This window comes from Pinus tabuliformis, chromosome 5_1 (genome assembly GCF_031772625.1).
Source record: "Pinus tabuliformis cultivar Carrire ecotype Pingquan chromosome 5_1, CPIR1, whole genome shotgun sequence".
Lineage (NCBI taxonomy): Eukaryota > Viridiplantae > Streptophyta > Pinopsida > Pinales > Pinaceae > Pinus > Pinus tabuliformis.
The window spans coordinates 294578553-294589152 of record NC_142305.1 but is presented as its reverse complement, the minus strand read 5'-3'; the positions used below and the strand labels follow the sequence as shown (position 1 = coordinate 294589152).

The 10600-nt window shown below is 36.7% G+C and overlaps 2 pseudogenes; both read right to left on the bottom strand.

Moving 5' to 3' along the window:
• Nucleotides 1-741: 741 nt before the first annotated feature.
• Nucleotides 742-7448, bottom strand: LOC149164511 (beta-glucosidase 1-like; annotated as a pseudogene).
• Nucleotides 7449-8193: 745 nt separating this feature from the next.
• Nucleotides 8194-9822, bottom strand: LOC149164510 (DEAD-box ATP-dependent RNA helicase 45-like; annotated as a pseudogene).
• Nucleotides 9823-10600: the final 778 nt, after the last annotated feature.

Below are 10600 nucleotides of genomic sequence, written 5' to 3'. Positions count from 1 at the left end.
CTGCACTTGGTGATTCATCTCATTCTACCCCTTGTACTATCTGAGAATGACCATTTTTCTTGTAAATTCGACACAACACCCAATCATCAAGCTGGAGAATAGAAGTGCCATCAAAATCAACAATACCAATTTTAGTTGAATGAATTAATTCCTATTCATAAAGAATGAAAACACAAGAACTGTGAAAGGAAAATAATTCATATTGATCAATATTCAAGAAGACATCACTTTGTAGGGTGTGTTATTTGTATTTACACAATTGATTTTTTTGTTCAATCAATTATGCTATTCTCTGTGCTTTTGCTGGGTTCCTTCATCACCACCATCATTAGGAAATTCATTTCCCTCTTGAAGTATGAAACGAGTAGCAATTCCAAATTGATCTCACACTACCACCACAAAGAAGCTAGCAATCTTGATATACAAATCGAACCAGCCATCCTATCAAAAAATCCATGTAGTTCTCAATCTATAGTTTTGATAACCCAAAACTCAAATCTTTTATATCTAATATGCACAGAAATTTTCACATTAATATGTCTAGATCTCATTCTAAGATCTTTACAGATCTGATACAGAGATAAGCCAGATTTTTCATACTATGACAAGCAAAATTAGCAAGTCTTGGAGTCTCTGTTATGTAATGTCTCCTCCTTATTTGATAGAGTTGAAGTTGTATGAGAATTGACTGCACTGAAGGGATAATCCAATAGATAAATGTCAGCATCGTTATATACTGCTCTAGCCAATTGAATCCTTTGTTTTTGTCCTCCACTCATATTCAATTCTCCAAGCTTTTATTGCCTTCTTGTATTGAGTTTTGTCCATTGGTTTCCCATAGCGTATGTTATCTCTAACAGTACCACTCTGAATCCAAGCTGTTTGTGCCACATAGGCAACATTGCCATATACTTCAACCTGCACGTAGTCCAATCAAAAAGTTTATGGAAGAATTTACGTATATTGAAAGCAAAAAAGCTGCATCTACAATCTTGTTGAACTATGAAATGGTTACTTTTGCTCAAGAAGAGTAGTTAATGTTCAACTTACATCCCTGAAATTTTTGGGATTTCTCCAAGAATTGTATATAGCAGAGCAGATTTCCCTGATCCCACTGAGCCACAAATTGCTACCTTTTCTCAAGTTTTAATGTGCAGATTTATTCCCTTCAATGTTGGCTTTGTTAATGAAGATTTTGGATCCCAGCTGAGTATGGCTTGATGAATTTTGATGGTATACTGGAATTCGGCAAGTGCTTTCCTCACAGCAGCATCTGGTCTCAGCTCATCATCTTGTAAGAACTTGTCCAGACGATCTAACGAGACTTTAACCTGAATTAATATAGCCAAAACTTTAGGTAGCATTCTCACTGGATCTTGTATCACACAGAATGTTGCAAGCACTGTAAATATGGTTGTGGTAGTTAACGGTGGATCCCCTATGATAGCACACCCGACAAAAACTATAGATGCAGTAATGATGGGTGACATCCAGTAGAGTATGGTACCATATGTTCTATTAAACTGTGCTGAAGACAACCATTTGAACTCCACAGCTCGGAGATTTTCTATCAGCTCTTTAAATTTTTCTTCCCATGCTTGTAGTTTGATTATTTTCATACTATTAAGAATTTCAGATGCTATTTTGAGTCTTTCATCCTATGCAGTCATGAACTCAGCTTGGCACTTCTGGAGGGTTTTGGCCAGAGGTTTGTTTAGAATGAGAGTAAGAATGATGATGAGAAAACCTGGAATAGCTGCCCATCCAACAATGGAAAAAAGGATGCCAATTGCTACACATATTTGCAAAGGGACGGTCCAACCCTAATGCAGCCACCACGGAAACTCTCCAAAACAATATGCATCTACAGCTATGTAGTTTACAATCTCACTAGTGGCATGTCTTCGTCTTCCTAGACTGGATAGCCAAAGTTGTTTCTGATATACAACTGCCATACAAAGTCCAAAAGTATCCCAATTTTTCCCTTTTGCATGGGCTGCAGTTGGAGAAAGTTTTCAGCATCAGTGGCCATTTCATTCTGTTAAGATTTAAATAGAATTTTTTTTCTAGATTGTAGCAGACCTGATACTTTTCTCTATAAATCTTTACAACATTAGCATGTGAAAGCAGCAAATTGTGTGCAACAATGTCGGGTTCTGTCGCAAAATTTCCTGCTGTGCAGTTCCCAAGTGGAGCAGAGCACCTTCTAGGAGAAAAAATGTCATTGTCATAACGAAGAGCAGCAACAACCCGTGGCTCATTGAATGTCATCCAGTATTTCACCCTGTCGCCAAAGGTTTTGAAGCAGAACTCTACAAATTTTGCATAGCCCTCATTATGCAACAAAAAATGATATGTATGTCATTATTACTACAATGGAAAGTATCAGAAGCTGGAAATTATGAGATGGGTTTTGAACTACATGCTCTGTATCAGTGTTGATGAAATATAGATAACTGACACAACTCCAGAATTTATCAACCCTCCATAGGTTATTTCAAGCACTTCCGATAAATCTTAGTGATAAAGATTTGCATAGGGTGTGATACCCAAAAATGAAATGAAATTTTACAATAGCGGCTAGTGAAGGCCAAACGGTAACACCGTAACACTGAGAGAACTTTTATATAAAATTCATAACAATGATAGGGCCATAGTCATAGAAAACAGATTGAATTGAAGAAATTACAACAATAAGAAACATATGCAATGTTTTTGTTACAGGACTTAAGTGGATATAAGCCACAAGAAACACACAAGAATGCACCACTCTACATGACAGAATCTGAGATTTTAGTAATGAATGCGAACAGGTGATACCAATTAGTATTCATCCAACATGCCATACCCACAATAAGTATTGTAAGTCATAATGATAAAAATTGCCTAGGGCATGATATCCAAAAATGAAGTCAAATTTTAGCGATAACAACTAGTGAAGGCCAAAGGCTAAAAATGTAAATGTCATAAGAACAAGAGGGCATTAATTATAGATAACACTTTGAATTGCATAAATTGCAACAATGAGAAACACATGCAATGGTTTCTATTATACACAAATTCAATGGAAATAGACCATAATCACAGGAATGCACCAGTCTACACCACAAAAACCAAGGTTTTAGCCATGAACAAAAACAGGCTATACCAATCAGTAGTCATCCAACTGGCTATACCCATAGGAAGTATTGTACAACATAAATCACAAACTGTAGAGATTAAATGTTTCCTTCCCAAAAATCCATGAATACAAATATGCCAGAATCTCAGGAATCATAGATCACAAACTACAGAAATTTGAGTTCATGCCAATAAAGGTAAGCCATCAATACAAATAGGCCAGAATCTCAAGAATCATAGACCACAAATTATTTGAACCACAGACTGCCATTTTAAATGATATACAAGCATTGAGCAAAGACACAAGAAATATTGTAGAACATGGACAAGGGATGTAGTAAGACACACTGAAAACCAACATGATAGGAATTTTCAAAGTTGGTATAACTAAACCTAACGGGACAACTACATTAGAACATAGATTGCAAGAAGCATGAATAAAACAAAGCAACAGATGATACAAAATAAGAGTAAACTGCCATAACTACAATTCTTCCTATCACAACGGTTAGGAGACTACTGGAATCCCCCGTTTTACATTTTGAAAATTCAAAAAATGCAATAGCTGAAGGAATTTGTATGAGACGCTAGCACAATTACCTCTTTTAAGCAGGTAGTTAATGAGATTATTTTAATATTGGACGCCCTTGTAATTGATCCGACCTGCTCCTTCTGCATCATCAAATACACACAACTTCAGAAACACGGTTATAAATCATAGATCCATAAACTATACTTCAGGGATCCATTCTATATTTTTAAAATTTATAGGCTTTAATGTAAGTAAATTATATATTTAACTTATCAATTTAATACAGTCAAAATATTTCATTCATATATTAAGTTTAAACAACGATCAAAATCTGAGTATCTGCCTACTTGGAAAACTCCTAGACAAGGTTATCGAGAAACTATAGGCATCCATGTTCATATTTACCATCAACTCTACATCGCTCTGTGAAACAAATATTTGTGGTTAAATTTCCACATTTAAATAACTCAAGACAGAAACAAAATTTTTCCTACAAAATCTTCTTCCATTGAAAAAACCATAAATTTTATCATTTGAATTCTCATGAAAAAAAGTCCAAAATGGACAAATGGTAGAAGATGCATATACCTTATAAAGATGGTATTCATCCACCATAACATCGGCAGTGACATTGTTAGCTACAATCCCTGAAAAGAAAAGCCCAAACACCCCTAAAATCTGAAAAACTTGAATGTGTGAAAAACATTACGGTGCAGGGATATGATTGATCCAATGATACCAACTTAGTTGTGAAAAAATGCATACCTAGTTGACGGATAAAATTATCCCAAATGTTCGGCCCTCGTCCATCGGACTTGGCAACTCCTTCCACCTCGTAAGTCCCAGATCCATAAACTATACTTCAAGGGACCATCCTATATTTTTGAAAGTTATTTGTATGTTGAAGCAAAAGCTAGAATTTAATGTAAGTAACTTAAATATTTAACTTATAAATTTAATACAGTCAAAATATTTCATTCATATATTAAATTTGGACAGTGATCAAAACCCAAGTATCTTCCTACTTGGAAAAGTCCTAGACCAGGATATCGAGAAACTGTAGGCATCCATTTTCATATTTACCATCAACTCTACATCGCTTTGTGAAACAAATATTTGCGGTTAAATTTCCACATTTAAATAACTCATGTAGAAACAACATTTTTCCTACAAAATCTTCTTCCATTGAAAAAACCATAAACTTTATCATTTGAATTCTCATGAAAAAAAAAGGCCAAAATGGACAAATGGCAGAAGAAGCATATACATTATAAAGATGGTATTCATCCACCATAATATCGGCAGTGACATTGTTAGCTATAATCCCTGAAAAGAAAAGACCAAACACCCCTAAAATATGAAAAACCTGAATGTGTGAAAAACATTACAGTGCAGGGATATGATTGATCCAACGAAGCCAAATTAGTTGTGAAAAAATGCATACCTGGTTGATGGATAAAATTAACCCAAATGTTCGGCCATCCTCCATCAGACTTGGCAGCTTCTTCCACCTGGTAAGTCGAAGTCGTCGTTCCGAACACAAAACCCTTGGGAAAACTGGCTCTAGTCAGCCCGCTAGTGTCAACCTCTTGACTTGGCTGCCATACAAAGTGCTCAGTAATGCAGAGATTTATATAAAGGAAAAGAAAGATAATCATCGTTCCCATCTCCATTTCGGTCACTTAGCTCACACTCTGAGTGTGTTTTCGTGTATTTTAATTCGATAAAAAACACACAGTGCACAACTATGTTGTGGAGCATGTAGCCAACAAAGAGAGATTGGAAACTATGATTACTGGCATATGTTGTGGTTGATTTTCTCACCTATATTTGACTAGGAATGGCCAAATCCTATTATTGTACGTGGATCCTATATTTTCCTGGGAATGGAAAAATCCTATTACTGTACTTGGAGCTTGCACTGTGGTTTGAATGTGATCAACCCACATGCAACGGACTGATCGTGCCATCATGGATGGTCGGTGTTCAACATTTGGGTCTGTATTGCATGTGTGTGTGTGTATATATATATATATAGCACGGAGAATAAGCTTTGTGATTGTGATTGTGGTTATGTTATGTAACCTTCTGCTAGTTTCAAGGTATATACTTTGTTGGGAGAAAACATGTAGTGAAGGCAAAATAGCCAATTTATTCTCTCTCTAATAACAGGGACCCTTGTTAGGTCAATTTGATTCGGTTCAAGTCAAGGTCTGTTCACTCACGTTCTGCTAGTTTCCAGGTATATACTTTGTTAGGAGAAAACATGTAGTGAAGGCAAAATAGCCAATTTATGCTCTCTCTAATAACAAGGACCCTTGTTAGGTTAATTTGATTGGGTTCAAGTCAAGGTCTGTTCACTCAAGGATTTCATCTTACCATTCACTATCGGGCTGGATAATTGTCTTTCATCTATGCAAGGAGACTTCGAATTTTCCAGCCGCAATGTGAGTGCATAATGTTCTAATTAAAAAAAAAAAGAGAGAAAATAAATCTCGTTGGCCTTTAGAAATACAGCCATGTTAAATAAAACTAAAATGAAAAGTGTTGGAGCAATGCTCGATGTCTTTGAAATCAAAGCAAGTCAAAATCATCAATGTTGAACTTGGAAAGAGAAAGGTGATTTTAGAAGAATGGATGACACATAATTTGTTGGAAAGCTAAAGAAACAGGACTGATTCCCAGTAAAGGATGGAGACCTAGCAATCATGTCAAGATGGGGTTTTCTCAAATAGGAGCTCAAGAAGAGGGTATAGCTCCCAAAATTCTGGCTAGGAGTGGTATCGTTTTGTTTGTTGGCAGCTAATGATAAAATTCTATCTCAAGTACCAATAAGGAAGGGATGCTTCCAAGAGCTAAGAGCTAAATAGATGTGTGGAGGAAAGAGAAGGAAACCTAGATAGGATCCTCCATGATAAAAATCACAAAACACTCACTCAAGCAGAGATAGAGATGGACAATATCATGTCAAGAGAAACACAACATGCGAGTAGAGTTCCATATGCTGAAACCATAAGCTCGGGATCCTGTGTAGATCATGTGGGGATACTAAGGCGTACATCAAATATCTCCTTGTCATCGAATTAACGCATTAGACCACTCATTGTGCCTCGCTTTGTATTTCCTTCTCCAATGATGATTAATTTTATCAAGGGGTTTCCATGCCTCTCAAATGCTCTCAAGTGCCATGATGGATGGACTCCAACCTCTAATGATTCATGAAAGATTCTTGATTCCTTAATTGAACCCAGTTGAGTTTAGAGTCCCCTTCCAAGTTTATGCTTGGTGATGTAAATTTATGGACGCTTTAGTTCCTTCTTGGCGGGTTAGCCTATATTTCTATAGCAGTAGAGGATGGTTCTTTCGTGTGTTTTCTAATTATAAACCCAAAACCTGCATTGCCAGGACAACCCCTCGAAGAACCCATGAAATTGGATTTTAGAATGGAGACTTTTGCAACCGGACATACTTTCACTGGAATTCTGGGATTTACAGCGTGAAATGTAAGTTTTCGTTTCTGGAGAAACACTTCACTTATCATCAAGGCTAACGGTGGAAGAGTAAACAACATTGTCACAGATATTTGGCTCAGCGATATTACCTGCATTGGAAACCAAAAATCCAATATCAAATTGATTTTGTTCATCTTGAAAGAAAGGGAAAAGACCAAAGTTCCAAATTTTCATGTCTATGTTCCCACCCAGTTTGGATGATGTTCAAAGTGCCATTTGCCTTCGCCCAAAATGACTTCATCAATCCTGTATTTGTGGAGAAAATGCAGAAACAGGGTAACCATAATTCCTAGTTTTGAAAGGAGCCATTGACAGCTATTTAGAACAATGAATGCGAGTGTGAGTGCCACGGGGATCGAGACCGATGGGCAACTTGTGAGAAAAAGGACTTGGTCATGTTGCAGTTTTCATTGTTGTTTGTGGTTTCGAGTTTTAATTGTTGTAACAGCAACAACCCTTGGAGGTTGCAAGTAATGCAATTTCCATTACCAGGATAACTAATAAAAGGGAAAACCTGTTGTGTCTGTTTCTTTAGATTGTTGAGTGCATGATTCAGTTTGCGTCTGAACTTCCCAATGAACTGTCCATCCGTGGCGTTGTGGGCAGGGGTGATCTTTGTCTAATCACCCTTGCACCAAATAGAGTCAATTCTAGATCATCACCCCACTCAAAATGGTAACTCCACATTCCTGTCATCAACCATTTTTACGCTTGTTGTCCAAAATATGTGTATTCACAACAGCCAAAAGTTTATCCTTTACACTTTGTTGGCTTATAATACCCGTGTGAGCTTCAAAATATGACATTACTATTCTGCAAATGTGCAATGGGTATATCCCATTGGCTTATAATACCCGTGTGGGCTTCAAAATATGACATTATTATTCTGCAAATGTTGCAATGGGTATATCCCATTGGCTTAGAATACCTGTGTGAGCTTCAAAATATGACATTATTATTCTGCAAATGTTGCAATGGGTATATCCCATTGGCTTAGAATACCTGTGTGAGCTTCAAAATATGACATTATTATTCTGCAAATGTTGCAATGGGTATATCCCATCCTAAACATATGGCGCACTGCCATCTGCCTTTTCCCTTTTCATACCACTCACCAAGAAGCTCTGAAAGTCTCAAGAATCTTTGACCTTCGGGACGAAACTCTATAGATTGCGTTATATTCTTATTAACAACACTACGTCCACCAACTTGAATTTCCACTGGCTTATTCAATACTTTGCAAGCAAAAACCTCTACCTACCTAGGAAATGTGGCAGAGAAGAGCACAGTTTGTCTGTCTAGTCTGGTATTTTGAACAATTATAGTTATTTGAGGCTCAAAAACCATATCAAACATCCTATCAGCTTCATATATAACAAGGTAGGTGACTCTGCGAAGATTTGATATCTTACTGCCACTTGTACATAAGATATCAATCATTCTACCAGGTGTGCATACCACGATTTCAGTACCTTTCTTCAAATCACTAATTTGTTGTGCCACTCCTGAACCTCCATAGACAGGTACACAATTCAATCCTAAAACCTTAGCAAATTTCTTGATATCAGAGTGAATCTGTTGAACAAGCTCTCTCGTGGGAGCCATAATCAAACCAATTGGTCCATCACCTGTAGCAAGATGAGGCTGATCTTTAATATGCCTTAGCATAGGCAAAACAAATACAAGAGTCTTACCCGAACCTGTTTTTGCTAAACCAATACAGTCTCTTCCACTCATGATCACAGGAAGGGCCTGAGCTTGAATAGACATAGGATTCTCGAAGCCTAATTTTTTGATGACTTCGAGGACATTACGAGTCAATCCAGTCTGGTTCCATGTCTTGACAGCCTTCGGTGTGTCTTTTCCACGAATCTTCAACTCAAGCTGCTTTCTGTAAAGTGCAACTTTCTCTGATGTCATCAGAGATATTTCTCTTACTTTCCGGTAAAAGTCTTTCTTTAAGGGAGCATACTACACCTTGGAGTGGTCCACAATAGATAGTTTCTCAATTTTAGTTTTATTCATTCTCTTCATGAACTCGTCACCATTTTCATCATCCACTTGATCTTCATTGAAGTCTTCATCTTCTTCGTTATCCGTATCAGACTCTTCACCTGGTATAATTCTCCCGAGAGTGTTTTTGATAGTCCTCTTTCCTTTGGAGCCTACACCTTTGGCTTCATTCTCAATTTCATTACCAAACATGGAATTTTCTGCTGTGTTATTCAAATTTTCCATGTTAGATGTAACCAAGGTATTCATGAATGCATCCAGAGGATCAATTTCATCTTCAACATTGGCATCGGATTTATCAATCTTCATGGCCTCTCCATTCGGCATATTTTCATCCTCCGAATCAACCATTACAACATTTCCATTTTCAAACCCAGGAACATCTCCATGTGCTTTCATAACAACCAATACATCATCATCATCAGATTCTTCACCTTCAAGGGTCCATTTTTTTCCAGCTTTAGCCTCTGGTTCACCCTTATCCTCCCCTCTCTTTTCCTTCATTCGCTTCAGCTCTTGCCAATCTGGTTCGAGCGATGAATATGTATTGTTTTCTGCACAAGTCTCCTTAAAACATGTTGTAGCTTTAGCACATGATTTTTCTAAATGCCAAAATACTTCTTGAATTTTATTAGAATTCTCCATGGATTCAAAACATGAATGTAATGATATATTGTGCGGCCAACTACATTCAAAGGCCTGCATGATTATATCGTGTGCCATAGCTCTGATACCACTGTAGCATAAAAACTTATGCTGATGCACGAAAATGATAGCTGGTAAACTTGAATGTTAAAATACACAGAAGGCATTTAAAAATAATAATTTATTATTATATAAAAATGTATATGATGATTTGAATGTACAATGAGGACCCTGATTTTATACCTCAGCAGGTGACCTTTCGTGAATGGGCATGTCTTTTAGACATGCCTTTTCACTTAATGTAATGACTAATTAACCTAATTAATTATTTAATTATTTAATATTTATATTCATTTTATTTAGCTAATTGTTATGAATTATATTCATAACAACACAAAATTACATGTGATGATGGTGGTGGTAGGTGAGCTTCCTCCCACCTCCTCCAATGAACCATCTTTTGCCCAGGATCCATCTAATGCCATAATTTCCCGTATTGAATCGAACTCGAATTTGAACTTGAACTTGAAGTTGGTAACTATGGTTGAATGCAAAGATATTGTTTACTCCATAAGGCTCGTTGTTCTATCTTTGTGAGGAGTTTCCTCTTCTTAATTGTTAGGGTTTGAAATCTAATGAATTTTTGTGGATAATCATGTTTTGGCTTGCATTCCTTCATAATGGAGGTGCACATAAAATCACCTGCATTTAGTTGAATGGCCTCTAGAAGACTCTTATTTATATCCATTTTGACAAACTTATGTGGGAAAAATCAAAG